This window comes from Anopheles funestus, unplaced genomic scaffold (assembly GCF_943734845.2).
Source record: "Anopheles funestus unplaced genomic scaffold, idAnoFuneDA-416_04 scaffold_15_ctg1, whole genome shotgun sequence".
NCBI lineage: Eukaryota > Metazoa > Arthropoda > Insecta > Diptera > Culicidae > Anopheles > Anopheles funestus.
Window position 1 is genome coordinate 505,343 of NW_026045320.1, and position 17,121 is coordinate 522,463.

Genomic DNA, 17,121 nt, shown 5'->3' on the forward strand with positions numbered 1-17,121 from the left:
ACATTAGCCAAGACACATTAGCCAAGACACATTAGCCAAGACACCTTAGCCAAGACACATTAGCCAAGACACATAAGCCAAGACACATTAGCCAAGACACCTTAGCCAAGACACCTTAGCCAAGACACCTTAGCCAAGACACATAAGTCAAGTCACATTAGCCAAGACACATTAGCCAAGACACCTTAGCCAAGACACATTAGCCAAGACACCTTAGCCAAGACACCTTAGCCAAGACACATTAGCCAAGACACATTAGCCAAGACACATTAGCCAAGACACCTTAGCCAAGACACATTAGCCAAGACACCTTAGCCAAGACACATTAGCCAAGACACATTAGCCAAGACACATTAGCCAAGACACCTTAGCCAAGACACCTTAGCCAAGACACCTTAGCCAAGACACCTTAGCCAAGACACCTTAGCCAAGACACATTAGCCAAGACACCTTAGCCAAGACACCTTAGCCAAGACACATTAGCCAAGACACCTTAGCCAAGACACCTTAGCCAAGACACCTTAGCCAAGACACCTTAGCCAAGACACCTTAGCCAAGACACATTAGCCAAGACACCTTAGCCAAGACACATTAGCCAAGACACCTTAGCCAAGACACATTAGCCAAGACACATTAGCCAAGACACATTAGCCAAGACACATTAGCCAAGACACATTAGCCAAGACATATTAGCCAAGACACCTTAGCCAAGACACCTTAGCCAAGACACCTTAGCCAAGACACATTAGCCAAGACACATTAGCCAAGACACCTTAGCCAAGACACATTAGCCAAGACACCTTAGCCAAGACACCTTAGCCAAGACACATTAGCCAAGACACATTAGCCAAGACACCTTAGCCAAGACACCTTAGCCAAGACACCTTAGCCAAGACACCTTAGCCAAGACACCTTAGCCAAGACACCTTAGCCAAGACACCTTAGCCAAGACACATTAGCCAAGACACCTTAGCCAAGACACATTAGCCAAGACACCTTAGCCAAGACACCTTAGCCAAGACACATTAGCCAAGACACCTTAGCCAAGACACCTTAGCCAAGACACATTAGCCAAGACACATTAGCCAAGACACCTTAGCCAAGACACATTAGCCAAGACACCTTAGCCAAGACACATTAGCCAAGATACCTTAGGCAAGACACATTAGCCAAGACACATTAGCCAAGACACCTTAGCCAAGACACCTTAGCCAAGACACCTTAGCCAAGACACCTTAGCCAAGACACCTTAGCCAAGACACATTAGCCAAGACACCTTAGCCAAGACACATTAGCCAAGACACCTTAGCCAAGACACCTTAGCCAAGACACATTACCCAAGACACCTTAGCCAAGACACCTTAGCCAAGACACATTAGCCAAGACACATTAGCCAAGACACATTAGCCGAGACACCTTAGCCAAGACACATTAGCCGAGACACCTTAGCCAAGACTCATTAGCCAAGACACATTAGCCAAGACACCTTAGCCAAGACACATTAGCCAAGACACATTAGCCAAGACACCTTAGCCAAGACACCTTAGCCAAGACACATTAGCCAAGACACATTAGCCAAGACACATTAGCCAAGACACATTAGCCAAGACACATTAGCCAAGACACATTAGCCGAGACACATTAGCCAAGACACATTAGCCGAGACACATAAGCCAAGACACCTTAGCCAAGACACATTAGCCAAGACACATTAGCCAAGACACATTAGCCGAGACACCTTAGCCAAGACACCTTAGCCAAGACACCTTAGCCAAGACACCTTAGCCAAGACACATTAACCAAGACACATTAGCCAAGACACATTAGCCAAGACACATAAGCCAAGACACATTAGCCAAGACACATTAGCCAAGACACATTAGCCAAGACACCTTAGCCAAGACACCTTAGCCAAGACACATTAGCCAAGCCACATTAGCAAAGACACCTTAGCCAAGACACCATAGCCAAGACACATTAGCCAAGACACATTAGCCAAGACACATTAGCCAAGACACATTAGCCAAGACACATTAGCCAAGACACATTAGCAAAGACACATTAGCCAAGACACATTATCCAAGACACATAAGCCAAGACACATTAGCCAAGACACATAAGCCAAGACACATTAGCCAAGACACATAAGCCAAGACACATTAGCCAAGACACATTAGCCAAGACACATGAGCCAAGACACATTAGCAAAGACACATTAGCCAAGACACATTAGCCAAGACACATTAGCCAAGACACATTAGGCAAGACACATTAGCCAAGACACATTAGCCAAGACACATTAGCCAAGACACCTTAGCCAAGACACATTAGCCAAGACACCTTAGCCAAGACACCTTAGCCAAGACAATTTAGCCAAGACACCTTAGCCAAGACACATTAGCCAAGACACATTAGCCAAGACACCTTAGCCAAGACACCTTAGCCAAGACACATTAGCCAAGACACATTAGCCAAGACACCGTAGCCAAGACACATTAGCCAAGACACATTAGCCAATACACATTAGCCAAGACACATTAGCCGAGACACAAAAGTTGAGACACATTAGCCAAGACACATTAGCCAAGACACATTAGCCAAGACACCTTAGCCAAGACACATTAGCCAAGACACATTAACCAAGACACCTTAGCCAAGACACCTTAGCCAAGACACATTAGCCGAGACACATTAGCCAAGACACCTTAGCCAAGACACCTTAGCCAAGACACATTAGCCAAGACACCTTAGCCAAGACACCTTAGCATAGACACAAAAGTTGAGACACCTTAGCCAAGACACCTTAGCCAAAACACATTTGCCAAGACACATTAGCCGAGACACATTAGCCGAGACACATTAGCCAAGACACCTTAGCCAAGACACCTTAGCCAAGACACATTGGCCAAGACACATTACCCTGGCGGCACAAAATCGTTAAAAGTACTACGATTAGGACAATTACAAGGTATACGTTTAGGGGTACTGATAAGAAGACCTATTCGTACAATTCCAGCTGTCAAAATGCATTGCGACGGTTGTCATTATTTTTCACGGTGTATAGTTGCAATAAATGTGACAAGATATATAATTATTTTTTGAAAAAATATATATATATCTTTTTAGACATTTGTTTCACATGTATCTATTGTAGAGCTCCTTTAATGTGCTTTTGTAGAGCTCTTAGCACCGTTTCACTGGTGTGCTATTTATATCCTGTCTTATCTGAGTTGTATTTGATCCGCGGTCTTCTGAGGTAAAGATTCATGGTCCTTCGCGTACGGGCATTGGTCTGTTGTTTGATGACCAATAATTTTCTCGGTTTTAACTACTTGCAGGTGGTTTGGAAAATGAAACGCATGTCGATCGATCTGAATGATAAATCCAACAGCAAACGCTTGTTAGTTGATGGACCAAAAGCCACAAATATCATATAATCAAATAAAAGTGCAAATATCATCCGCTAATCAGCAACAAAAATCGGCATCAAATCGTTCACGCAACCTCTTGATAAGTTTACGAAAAGGACGGGAACACATTAGAACTGTAAGAGTTTACAGCATATTCTTGAGTTAATTTCTTTCACAACCTTTTGATAAATACGCTTTTTTTAAGAATATTAACAATTTTTTAATAAACGAGATATAGATGCAGGCGATCTGCTACCACAATATCTTCTATCTATTCTTAGATCTGTGTTCGCCGACGGTGCAACATTTCAAACATCCATGTTTTGCGTTGAAATACATGACACCTAAAATTAGAAATATGATTCAACAATAATTATGCTGTAAGTTAAATAAAGCAACGAAACAACTTACCTTGATAGTAAGCTCTTGCCGGGACATCGCATATAAATGCGCGCAAGGTCACACTAACTACTGTGTTGTTAATTTGGATACCATTTTCGATAACATCATTCATCTCTTTAACAAACGGTCCTAGAAATTCCTGTAGCTGAGAATGTTTAGTGATGCCGTGGAACATTGCTGCAATCATAGGCGACAGCATCGGAATCTCATGAAAGTTGATCAATATTGACCAAAATGAAGAAGGAGATCCTTTGAACAATGGCAATCAATCGATGGATACATTAATATTAATCCTTTCTGAAACTTTCACATGCCTGTAAAGGAAAACGAATGGCTATTAAATAAAAATAATTGATCGTGTAGCCGTTTATGGCAAACAAAACTCACTCAATCAGCTTGACTCAGCCAATCATAATCTTCGTCGAGATACGATGCTTCAAACGTGTTGTCGGTATAACCATCCAGTGTTTCAATAATCGGAACAACATCGATTGTTTGGTTGCCTTCTGTGTCTTCTGTATGGTTGTCTGAAACGGACGGCATGAAATTGTATTCTTTAACACAGTGAAGAGCTATGAAATCATTCGTTTCTTTCGTTCCTGTAATTTCTTACCGACATGTAAACAATCAACCGTAGAATCAGGGTCAGCATTTTCGGATTCTTGTTCAGCAGACTTTTCCAAAGCTTCCCTTCGAGCCGACATTTTGTACAGTTGACCCGTAACACCTAATTTATGAAAATGCGAAGAGTTACGTTTCATTTTCATATATTTTGTTTCAAAAAACACTAACCAAACCAGATTGTTCACAACGATTGCAGAATGTTTATTTAGTTTTGTACGCCAAATCACGCTAGGTACAAAACCACACAAGGCAGATATACGATGACAACATGTCGACAAACACACTCGTGGCGACGCACATATCCACACACGAGAAGCATAGGCTGATCAGTTTGACAGCTAGCCTATTCGTACAATCTGGTCGCCAGGGTAGCCAAGACACATTAGCCAAGACACATTAGCCAAGACACCTTAGTCAAGACACCTTAGCCAAGACACCTTAGCCAAGACACATTAGCCAAGACACCTTAGCCAAGACACCTTAGCCAAGACACATTAGCCGAAACACATTAGCCAAGACACATTAGCCAAGACACCTTAGCCAAGACACCTTAGCCAAGACACATTAGCCGAGACACATTAGCCAAGACACCTCAGCCAAGACACATTAGCCAAGACACATTAGCCAAGACACCTTAGCCAAGACACATTAGCCAAGACACCTTAGCCAAGACACCTTAGACAAGACACCTTAGCCAAGACACATAAGCCAAGACACATTAGCCAAGACACCTTAGCCAAGACACATTAGCCAAGACACCTTAGCCGAGACACAAAAGTTGAGACACATTAGCCAAGACACATTAGCCAAGACACATTAGCCAAGACACCTTAGCCAAGACACATTAGCCAAGACACCTTAGCCAAGACACCTTAGCCAAGACACCTTAGCCAAGACACAAAAGTTGAGACACCTTAGCCAAGACACCTTAGCCAAAACACATTAGCCAAGACACATTAGCCGAGACGCATTAGCCAAGACACATTAGCCAAGACACCTTAGCCAAGACACCTTAGCCAAGACACATTAGCCAAGACACATTAGCCAAGACACATTAGCCAAGACACATTAGCCAAGACACCTTAGCCAAGACACCTTAGCCAAGACACCTTAGCCAAGACACCTTTGCCAAGACACCTTAGCCAAGACACATTAGCCGAAACACATAAGCCAAGACACATTAGCCAAGACACCTTAGCCATGACACCTTAGCCAAGACACATTAGCCGAAACACATTAGCCGAAACACATTAGCCAAGACACATTAGCCAAGACACCTTGGATAAGATACCTTAGCCAAGACACCTTAGCCAAGACACCTTAGCCAAGACACATTAGCCAAGACACATTAGCCGAGACACATTAGCCAAGACACATTGGCCGAGACACATAAGCCAAGACACCTTAGCCAAGACACATTAGCCAAGACACATCAGCCAAGACACATAAGCCGAGACACCTTAGCCAAGACACCTTAGCCAAGACACCTTAGCCAAGACACATTAGCCAAGACACATTAGCCAAGACACATTAGCCAAGACACATTAGCCAAGACACATTAGCCAAGACACATTAGCCAAGACACCTTAGCCAAGACACCTTAGCCGAGACACCTTAGCCAAGACACATTAGCCAAGACACATTAGCCAAGACACCTTAGCCAAAACACCTTAGCCAAGACACCTTAGCCAAGACACATTAGCCAAGACACCTTAGCCAAGACACCTTAGCCAAGACACATTAGCCAAGACACATTAGCCAAGACACCTTAGCCAAGACACATTAGCCAAGACACATTAGCCAAGACACATTAGCCGAGACACAAAAGTTGAGACACCTTAGCCGAGACACATTAGCCAAGACACATTAGCCGAGACACATAAGCCAAGACACCTTAGCCAAGACACATTAGCCAAGACACATTAGCCAAGACACATTAGCCGAGACACCTTAGCCAAGACACCTTAGCCAAGACACCTTAGCCAAGACACCTTAGCCAAGACACATTAGCCAAGACACATTAGCCAAGACACATAAGCCAAGACACATTAGCCAAGACACATTAGCCAAGACACCTTAGCCAAGACACCTTAGCCAAGACACATTAGCCAAGACACACTAGCAAAGACACCTTAGCCAAGACACCTTAGCCAAGACACATTAGCCAAGACACAATAGCAAAGACACATTAGCCAAGACACATTAGCCAAGACACATTAGCCAAGACACATTAGCCAAGACACATTAGCCAAGACACATTAGCCAAGACACATTAGCAAAGACACATTAGCCAAGACACATTAGCCAAGACACATAAGCCAAGACACATTAGCCAAGACACATTAGCCAAGACACATTAGCCAAGACACATAAGCCAAGACACATTAGCCAAGACACATTAGCCGAGACACATTAGCCAAGACACATTAGCAAAGACACATTAGCCAAGACACATTAGCCAAGACACATTAGCCAAGACACATTAGCCAAGACACATTAGCCAAGACACATAAGCCAAGACACATTAGCCAAGACACCTTAGCCAAGACACATTAGCCAAGACACCTTAGCCAAGACACCTTAGCCAAGACAATTTAGCCAAGACACCTTAGCCAAGACACATTAGCCAAGACACATTAGCCAAGACACCTTAGCCAAGACACCTTAGCCAGGACACATTAGCCAAGACACATTAGCCAAGACACATTAGCCAAGACACATTAGCCAAGACACATTAGCCAAGACACATTAGCCGAGACACAAAAGTTGAGACACATTAGCCAAGACACATTAGCCAAGACACATTAGCCAAGACACATTAGCCAAGACACCTTAGCCAAGACACATTAGCCAAGACACCTTAGCCAAGACACCTTAGCCAAGACACCTTAGCCAAGACACATTAGCCAAGACACATTAGCCAAGACACATTAGCCAAGACACCTTAGCCAAGACACCTTAGCCAAGACACATTAGCCAAGACACCTTAGCCAAGACACCTTAGCCAAGACACCTTAGCAAAGACACAAAAGTTGAGACACCTTAGCCAAGACACCTTAGCCAAGACACCTTAGCCAAGACACCTTAGCCAAGACACATTAGCCAAGACACCTTAGCCAAGACACCTTAGCCAAGACACATTAGCCAAGACACATTAGCCAAGACACATTAGCCAAGACACATTAGCCAAGACACCTTAGCCAAGACACCTTAGCCAAGACACCTTAGCCAAGACCCCTCAGCCAAAACACCTTAGCCAAGACACATTAGCCGAAACACATTAGCCAAGACACCTTAGCCAAGACACCTTAGCCAAGACACCTTAGCCAAGACACATTAGCCAAGACACATTAGCCAAGACTCCTTAGCCAAGACACATTAGCCAAGACACATTAGCCAAGACACCTTAGCCAAGACACATTAGCCAAGACACCTTAGCCAAGACACCTTAGACAAGACACCTTAGCGAAGACACATAAGCCAAGATACATTAGCCAAGACACCTTAGCCAAGACACATTAGCCAAGACACATTAGCCGAGACACAAAAGTTGAGACACATTAGCCAAGACACATTAGCCAAGACACATTAGCCAAGACACCCTAGCCAAGACACATTAGCCAAGACACCTTAGCCAAGACACCTTAGCCAAGACACCTTAGCCGAGACACAAAAGTTGAGACACCTTAGCCAAGACACCTTAGCCAAAACACCTTAGCCAAGACACATTAGCCGAGACGCATTAGCCAAGACACATTAGCCAAGACACCTTAGCCAAGACACCTTAGCCAAGACACATTAGCCAAGACACATAAGCCAAGACGCATTAGCCAAAACACATTAGCCAAGACACCTTAGCCAAGACACCTTAGCCAAGACACCTGAGCCAAGACACATTAGCCGAAACACATTAGCCAAGACACATTAGCCAAGACACCTTAGCCAAGACACCTTAGCCAAGACACATTAGCCAAGACACATTAGCCGAAACACATTAGCCAAGACACATTAGCCAAGACACCTTGGATAAGATACCTTAGCCAAGACACCTTAGCCAAGACACCTTAGCCAAGACACCTTAGCCAAGACACCTTAGCCAAGACACATTAGCCAAGACACATTAGCCGAGACACATGAGCCAAGACACATTAGCCGAGACACATAAGCCAAGACACCTTAGCCAAGACACATTAGCCAAGACACATTAGCCAAGACACCTTAGCCAAGACACCTTAGCCGAGACACCTTAGCCAAGACACATTAGCCAAGACACCTTAGCCAAGACACCTTAGCCAAGACACCTTAGCCAAGACACCTTAGCCAAGACACATTAGCCAAGACACATTAGCCAAGACACCTTAGCCAAGACACATTAGCCAAGACACATTAGCCGAGACACATTAGCCAAGACACTTTAGCCAAGACACATTAGCCAAGACACATTAGCCAAGACACATTAGCCAAGACACATTAGCCAAGACACATTAGCCAAGACACATTAGCCAAGACACCTTAGCCAAGACACCTTAGCCAAGACACCTTAGCCAAGACACATTAGCAAAGTCACATTAGCCAAGACACATTAGCCAAGACACATTAGCCAAGACACCTTAGCCAAGACACCTTAGCCAAGACACCTTAGCCAAGACACATTAGCCAAGTCACATTAGCCAAGACACATTAGCCAAGACACATTAGCCAAGACACATTAGCCAAGACACATTAGCCAAGACACCTTAGCCAAGACATCTTAGCCAAGACACCTTAGCCAAGACACATTAGCCAAGACACATTAGCCAAGACACATTAGCCAAGACACATTAGCCAAGACACATGAGCCAAGACACCTTAGCCAAGACACATTAGCCAAGACACATTAGCCAAGACACCTTAGCCAAGACACCTTAGCCAAGACACCTTAGCCAAGACACCTTTGTCAAGACACCTTAGCCAAGACACATTAGCCGAAACACATAAGCCAAGACACCTTAGCCAAGACACCTTAGCCAAGACACCTTAGCCAAGACACATTAGCCGAAACACATTAGCCGAAACACATTAGCCAAGACACATTAGCCAAGACACCTTGGATAAGATACCTTAGCCAAGACACCTTAGCCAAGACACCTTAGCCAAGACACATTAGCCAAGACACATTAGCCGAGACACATTAGCCAAGACACATTGGCCGAGACACATAAGCCAAGACACCTTAGCCAAGACACATTAGCCAAGACACATCAGCCAAGACACATAAGCCGAGACACCTTAGCCAAGACACCTTAGCCAAGACACCTTAGCCAAGACACATTAGCCAAGACACATTAGCCAAGACACATTAGCCAAGACACATTAGCCAAGACACATTAGCCAAGACACATTAGCCAAGACACCTTAGCCAAGACACCTTAGCCGAGACACCTTAGCCAAGACACATTAGCCAAGACACATTAGCCAAGACACCTTAGCCAAGACACCTTAGCCAAGACACCTTAGCCAAGACACATTAGCCAAGACACCTTAGCCAAGACACCTTAGCCAAGACACATTAGCCAAGACACATTAGCCAAGACACCTTAGCCAAGACACATTAGCCAAGACACATTAGCCGAGACACATTAGCCAAGACACATTAGCCGAGACACATAAGCCAAGACACCTTAGCCAAGACACATTAGCCAAGACACATTAGCCAAGACACATTAGCCGAGACACCTTAGCCAAGACACCTTAGCCAAGACACATTAGCCAAGACACATTAGCCAAGACACATTAGACAAGACACATAAGCCAAGACACATTAGCCAAGACACATTAGCCAAGACACCTTAGCCAAGACACCTTAGCCAAGACACATTAGCCAAGACACACTAGCAAAGACACCTTAGCCAAGACACCTTAGCCAAGACACATTAGCCAAGACACATTAGCAAAGACACATTAGCCAAGACACATTAGCCAAGACACATTAGCCAAGACACATTAGCCAAGACACATTAGCCAAGACACATTAGCAAAGACACATTAGCCAAGACACATTAGCCAAGACACATAAGCCAAGACACATTAGCCAAGACACATTAGCCAAGACACATTAGCCAAGACACATTAGCCAAGACACATTAGCCAAGACACATTAGCCGAGACACATTAGCCAAGACACATTAGCAAAGACACATTAGCCAAGACACATTAGCCAAGACACATTAGCCAAGACACATTAGCCAAGACACATTAGCCAAGACACATAAGCCAAGACACATTAGCCAAGACACCTTAGCCAAGACACATTAGCCAAGACACCTTAGCCAAGACACCTTAGCCAAGACAATTTAGCCAAGACACCTTAGCCAAGACACATTAGCCAAGACACATTAGCCAAGACACCTTAGCCAAGACACATTAGCCAAGACACCTTAGCCAAGACACATTAGCCAAGACACCTTAGCCAAGACACCTTAGCCGAGACACAAAAGTTGAGAAACCTTAGCCAAGACACCTTAGCCAAAACACCTTAGCCCTGACACATTAGCCGAGACGCATTAGCCAAGACACATTAGCCAAGACACCTTAGCCAAGACACCTTAGCCAAGACACATTAGCCAAGACACATAAGCCAAGACGCATTAGCCAAAACACATTAGCCAAGACACCTTAGCCAAGACACCTTAGCCAAGACACCTGAGCCAAGACACATTAGCCGAAACACATTAGCCAAGACACATTAGCCAAGACACCTTAGCCAAGACACCTTAGCCAAGACACATTAGCCAAGACACATTAGCCGAAACACATTAGCCAAGACACATTAGCCAAGACTCCTTGGATAAGATACCTTAGCCAAGACACATTAGCCAAGACACCTTAGCCAAGACACCTTAGCCAAGACACATTAGCCAAGACACATTAGCCGAGACACATGAGCCAAGACACATTAGCCGAGACACATAAGCCAAGACACCTTAGCCAAGACACATTAGCCAAGACACATTAGCCAAGACACATTAGCCGAGACACGTTAGCCAAGACACCTTAGCCAAGACACATTAGCCAAGACACCTTAGCCAAGACACCTTAGCCAAGACACATTAGCCAAGACACATTAGCCAAGACACATTAGCCAAGACACATTAGCCAAGACACCTTAGCCAAGACACATTAGCCAAGACACATTAGCCGAGACACATTAGCCAAGACACATTAGCCAAGACACATTAGCCAAGACACATTAGCCAAGACACATTAGCCAAGACACATTAGCCAAGACACATTAGCCAAGACACCTTAGCCAAGACACCTTAGCCAAGACACCTTAGCCAAGACACATTAGCAAAGTCACATTAGCCAAGACACATTAGCCAAGACACATTAGCCAAGACACCTTAGCCAAGACACCTTAGCCAAGACACCTTAGCCAAGACACATTAGCCAAGTCACATTAGCCAAGACACATTAGCCAAGACACATTAGCCAAGACACATTAGCCAAGACACATTAGCCAAGACACCTTAGCCAAGACATCTTAGCCAAGACACCTTAGCCAAGACACATTAGCCAAGACACCTTAGCCAAGACACATTAGCCAAGACACATTAGCCAAGACACATGAGCCAAGACACCTTAGCCAAGACACATTAGCCAAGACACATTAGCCGAGACACATTAGCCAAGACACATTAGCCAAGACACATAAGCCAAGACACCTTAGCCAAGACACATTAGCCAAGACACATTAGCCGAGACACATTAGCCAAGACACATAAGCCGAGACACAGAAGCCAAGACACCTTAGCCAAGACACATTAGCCAAGACACATTAGCCAAGACACATTAGCCAAGACACATTAGCCAAGACACATTAGCCAAGACACCTTAGCCAAGACACCTTAGCCAAGACACCTTAGCCAAGACACATTAGCCAAGTCACATTAGCCAAGACACATTAGCCAAGACACATTAGCCAAGACACCTTAGCCAAGACACCTTAGCCAAGACACATTAGCCAAGACACATTAGCAGAGACACCTTAGCCAAGACACATTAGCCAAGACACATTAGCCAAGACACCTCAGCCAAGACACCTTAGCCAAGACACATTAGCCAAGACACATTAGCCAAGACACCTTAGCCAAGACACATTAGCCAAGACACATTAGCCAATACACATTAGCCAAGACACATTAGCCGAGACACAAAAGTTGAGACACATTAGCCAAGACACATTAGCCAAGACACCTCAGCCAAGACACATTAGCCAAGACACATTAGCCGAGACACATTAGCCAAGACACATTAGCAAAGACACATTAGCCAAGACACATTAGCCAAGACACATTAGCCAAGACAAATTAGCCAAGACACATTAGCCAAGACACATTAGCCAAGACACATTAGCCAAAACACCTTAGCCAAGACACATTAGCCAAGACACCTTAGCCAAGACACCTTAGCCAAGACAATTTAGCCAAGACACCTTAGCCAAGACACATTAGCCAAGACACATTAGCCAAGACACCTTAGCCAAGACACCTTAGCCAAGACACATTAGCCAAGACACATTAGCCAAGACACCTTAGCCAAGACACATTAGCCAAGACACATTAGCCAAGACACATTAGCCAAGACACCTTAGCCAAGACACCTTAGCCAAGACACATTAGCCAAGACGCCTTAGCCAAGACACCTTAGCCAAGACACCTTAGCAAAGACACAAAAGTTGAGACACCTTAGCCAAGACACCTTAGCCAAAACACCTTAGCCAAGACACATTAGCCGAGACGCATTAGCCAAGACACATTAGCCAAGACACCTTAGCCAAGACACATTAGCCAAGACACATTTGCCAAGACACATTAGCCGAGACACATTAGCCAAGACACCTTAGCCAAGACACCTTAGCCAAGACACATTGGCCAAGACACATTAGCCAAGACACATTAGCCAAGACACATTAGCCAAGACACCTTAGCCAAGACACCTTAGCCAAGACACCTTAGCCAAGACACCTTAGCCAAGACACATTAGCCGAAACACATTAGCCAAGACACATTAGCCAAGACACCTTAGCCAAGACACCTTAGCCAAGACACATTAGCCAAGACACCTTAGCCAAGACACCTTAGCCAAGACACATTAGCCAAGACACATTAGCCAAGACACCTTAGCCAAGACACATTAGCCAAGACACCTTAGCCAAGACACCTTAGACAAGACACCTTAGCCAAGACACATAAGCCAAGATTCATTAGCCAAGACACCTTAGCCAAGACACATTAGCCAAGGCACATTAGCCGAGACACAAAAGTTGAGACACATTAGCCAAGACACATTAGCCAAGACACATTAGCCAAGACACCTTAGCCAAGACACATTAGCCAAGACACCTTAGCCAAGACACCTTAGCCAAGACACCTTAGCCGAGACACAAAAGTTGAGACACCTTAGCCAAGACACCTTAGCCAAAACACCTTAGCCAAGACACATTAGCCGAGACGCATTAGCCAAGACACATTAGCCAAGACACCTTAGCCAAGACACCTTAGCCAAGACACATTAGCCAAGACACATTAGCCAAGACACATTAGCCAAGACACATTAGCCAAGACACCTTAGCCAAGACACCTTAGCCAAGACACCTTAGCCAAGACACCTTAGCCAAGACACCTTAGCCAAGACACATTAGCCGAAACACATTAGCCAAGACACCTTAGCCAAGACACCTTAGCCAAGACACATTAGCCAAGACACATTAGCCGAAACACATTAGCCAAGACACATTAGCCAAGACACCTTGGATAAGATACCTTAGCCAAGACAACTTAGCCAAGACACATTAGCCAAGACACCTTAGCCAAGACACCTTAGCCAAGACACATTAGCCAAGACACATTAGCCGAGACACATGAACCAAGACACATTAGCCGAGACACATAAGCCAAGACACCTTAGCCAAGACACATTAGCCAAGACACCTTAGCCAAGACACATTAGCCGAGACACCTTAGCCAAGACACCTTAGCCAAGACACATTAGCCAACACACCTTAGCCAAGACACCTTAGCCAAGACACATTAGCCAAGACACATTAGCCAAGACACATTAGCCAAGACACATTAGCCAAGACACCTTAGCCAAGACACATTAGCCAAGACACATTAGCCGAGACACATTAGCCAAGACACATTAGCCGAGACACATAAGCCAAGACACCTTAGCCAAGACACATTAGCCAAGACACATTAGCCAAGACACATTAGCCAAGACACATTAGCAAAGACACCTTAGCCAAGACACCTTAGCCAAGACACCTTAGCCAAGACACATTAGCCAAGTCACATTAGCCAAGACACATTAGCCAAGACACATTAGCCAAGACACATTAGCCAAGACACCTTAGCCAAGACACCTTAGCCGAGACACATTAGCCAAGACACATTAGCCAAGACACATTAGCCAAGACACATTAGCCAAGACACATTAGCCAAGACACCTTAGCCAAGACACATTAGCCAAGACACATTAGCCGAGACACATTAGCCAAGACACATTAGCCAAGACACATAAGCCAAGACACCTTAGCCAAGACACATTAGCCAAGACACATTAGCCGAGACACATTAGCCAAGACACATTAGCCGAGACACATAAGCCAAGACACCTTAGCCAAGACACATTAGCCAAGACACATTAGCCAAGACACATTAGCCAAGACACATTAGCCAAGACACATTAGCCAAGACACCTTAGCCAAGACACATTAGCCAAGACACATTAGCCAAGACACATTAGCCAAGACACCTTAGCCAAGACACCTTAGCCAAGACACCTTAGCCAAGACACATTAGCCATGTCACATTAGCCAAGACACATTAGCCAAGACACATTAGCCAAGACACATTAGCCAAGACACCTTAGCCAAGACACATTAGCCAAGACACATTAGCCAAGACACATTAGCCAAGACACATTAGCCAAGACACCTTAGCCAAGACACATTAGCCAAGACACATTAGCCAAGACACATTAGCCAAGACACCTTAGCCAAGACACCTTAGCCAAGACACCTTAGCCAAGACACATTGGCCAAGACACATTAGCCAAGACACATTAGCCAAGACACATTAGCCAAGACACCTTAGCCAAGACACCTTAGCCAAGACACATTAGCCAAGACACATTAGCCAAGACACCTTAGCCAAGACACCTTAGCCAAGACACCTTAGCCAAGACACCTTAGCCAAGACACCTTAGCCAAGACACCTTAGCCAAGACACATTAGCCAAGACACCTTAGCCAAGACACCTTAGCCAAGACACATTAGCCAAGACACATTAGCCAAGACACATTAGCCAAGACACCTTAGCCAAGACACATTAGCCGAGACACCTTAGCCAAGACACATTAGCCAAGACACATTAGCCAAGACACCTTAGCCAAGACACATTAGCCAAGACACATTAGCCAAGACACATTAGCCAAGACACATTAGCCAAGACACATTAGCCAAGACACATTAGCCAAGACACCTTAGCCAAGACACCTTAGCCAAGACACATAAGCCCAGACACATTAGCCAAGACACATTAGCCGAGACACCTTAGCCAAGACACATTAGCCAAGACACATTAGCCAAGACACATTAGCCAAGACACATTAGCCAAGACACCTTAGCCAAGACACATTAGCCAAGACACATTAGCCAAGACACATTAGCCAAGACACATTAGCCAAGACACATTAGCCAAGACACCTTAGCCAAGACACATTAGCCAAGACACATTAGCCAAGACACATTAGCCAAGACACATTAGCCAAGACACCTTAGCCAAGACACCTTGGATAAGATACCTTAGCCAAGACACATTAGCCAAGACACATTAGCCAAGACACATTAGCCAAGACACATTAGCCAAGACACCTTAGCCAAGACACATTAGCCAAGACACATTAGCCAAGACACATTAGCCAAGACACATTAGCCAAGACACCTTAGCCAAGACACCTTGGATAAGATACCTTAGCCAAGACAACTTAGCCAAGACACATTAGCCAAGACACCTAAGCCAAGACACCTTAGCCAAGACACCTTAGCCAAGACACATTAGCCAAGTCACATTAGCCAAGACACATTAGCCAAGACACATTAGCCAAGACACATTAGCCAAGACACATTAGCCAAGACACCTTAGCCAAGACACATTAGCCAAGACACATTAGCCAAGACACATTAGCCAAGACACATTAGCCAAGACACCTTAGCCAAGACACCTTAGCCAAGACACCTTAGCCAAGACACTTTAGCCAAGACACATTAGCCAAGACACCTTAGCCAAGACACCTTAGCCAAGACACCTTAGCCAAGACACATTAGCCAAGACACCTTAGCCAAGACACCTTAGCCAAGACACATTAGCCAAGACACATTAGCCAAAAAACATTAGCCAAAAAACATTAGCCAAGACACATTAGCCAAGACACATTAGCCAAGACACCTTAGCCAAGACACATTAGCCAAGACACATTAGCCAAGACACATTAGCCAAGACACCTTAGCCAAGACACCTTAGCCAAGACACATTAGCCAAGACACATTAGCCAAGACACATTAGCCAAGACACATTAGCCAAGACACATTAGCCAAGACACCTTAGCCAAGACACATTAGCCAAGACACATTAGCCAAGAC

At 44.8% G+C, this 17,121-nt stretch overlaps 2 long non-coding RNA genes across 5 annotated transcripts in view; both read right to left on the reverse strand.

Annotated features, from left to right (window-relative positions):
* LOC125774373 (uncharacterized) overlaps positions 1-17,121 on the reverse strand; it is a 36,876-nt gene that overhangs the window by 5,449 nt on the left and 14,306 nt on the right. The window contains exon 2 of one of the 2 annotated variants that reach the window (XR_007420858.1): positions 5,826-6,049. This is a non-coding gene — a long non-coding RNA (uncharacterized LOC125774373). Of the gene's footprint in view, positions 1-5,825; positions 6,050-9,633; positions 9,858-17,121 lie in introns of both variants that reach the window. The other variant, XR_007420859.1, reaches the window with a different exon arrangement.
* Positions 3,606-4,805, reverse strand: LOC125774372 (uncharacterized). Of its 3 annotated transcripts, XR_007420856.1 has the most exons (5): positions 4,605-4,805; positions 4,426-4,539; positions 4,200-4,339; positions 3,822-4,126; positions 3,606-3,754 (listed from the first exon to the last, which is right to left on the reverse strand). It is a non-coding gene; the product is annotated as an uncharacterized LOC125774372 (long non-coding RNA). The 3 variants fall into 3 exon arrangements; XR_007420855.1 differs by having other exon boundaries at positions 4,426-4,805; XR_007420857.1 differs by having other exon boundaries at positions 4,200-4,366; positions 4,426-4,805.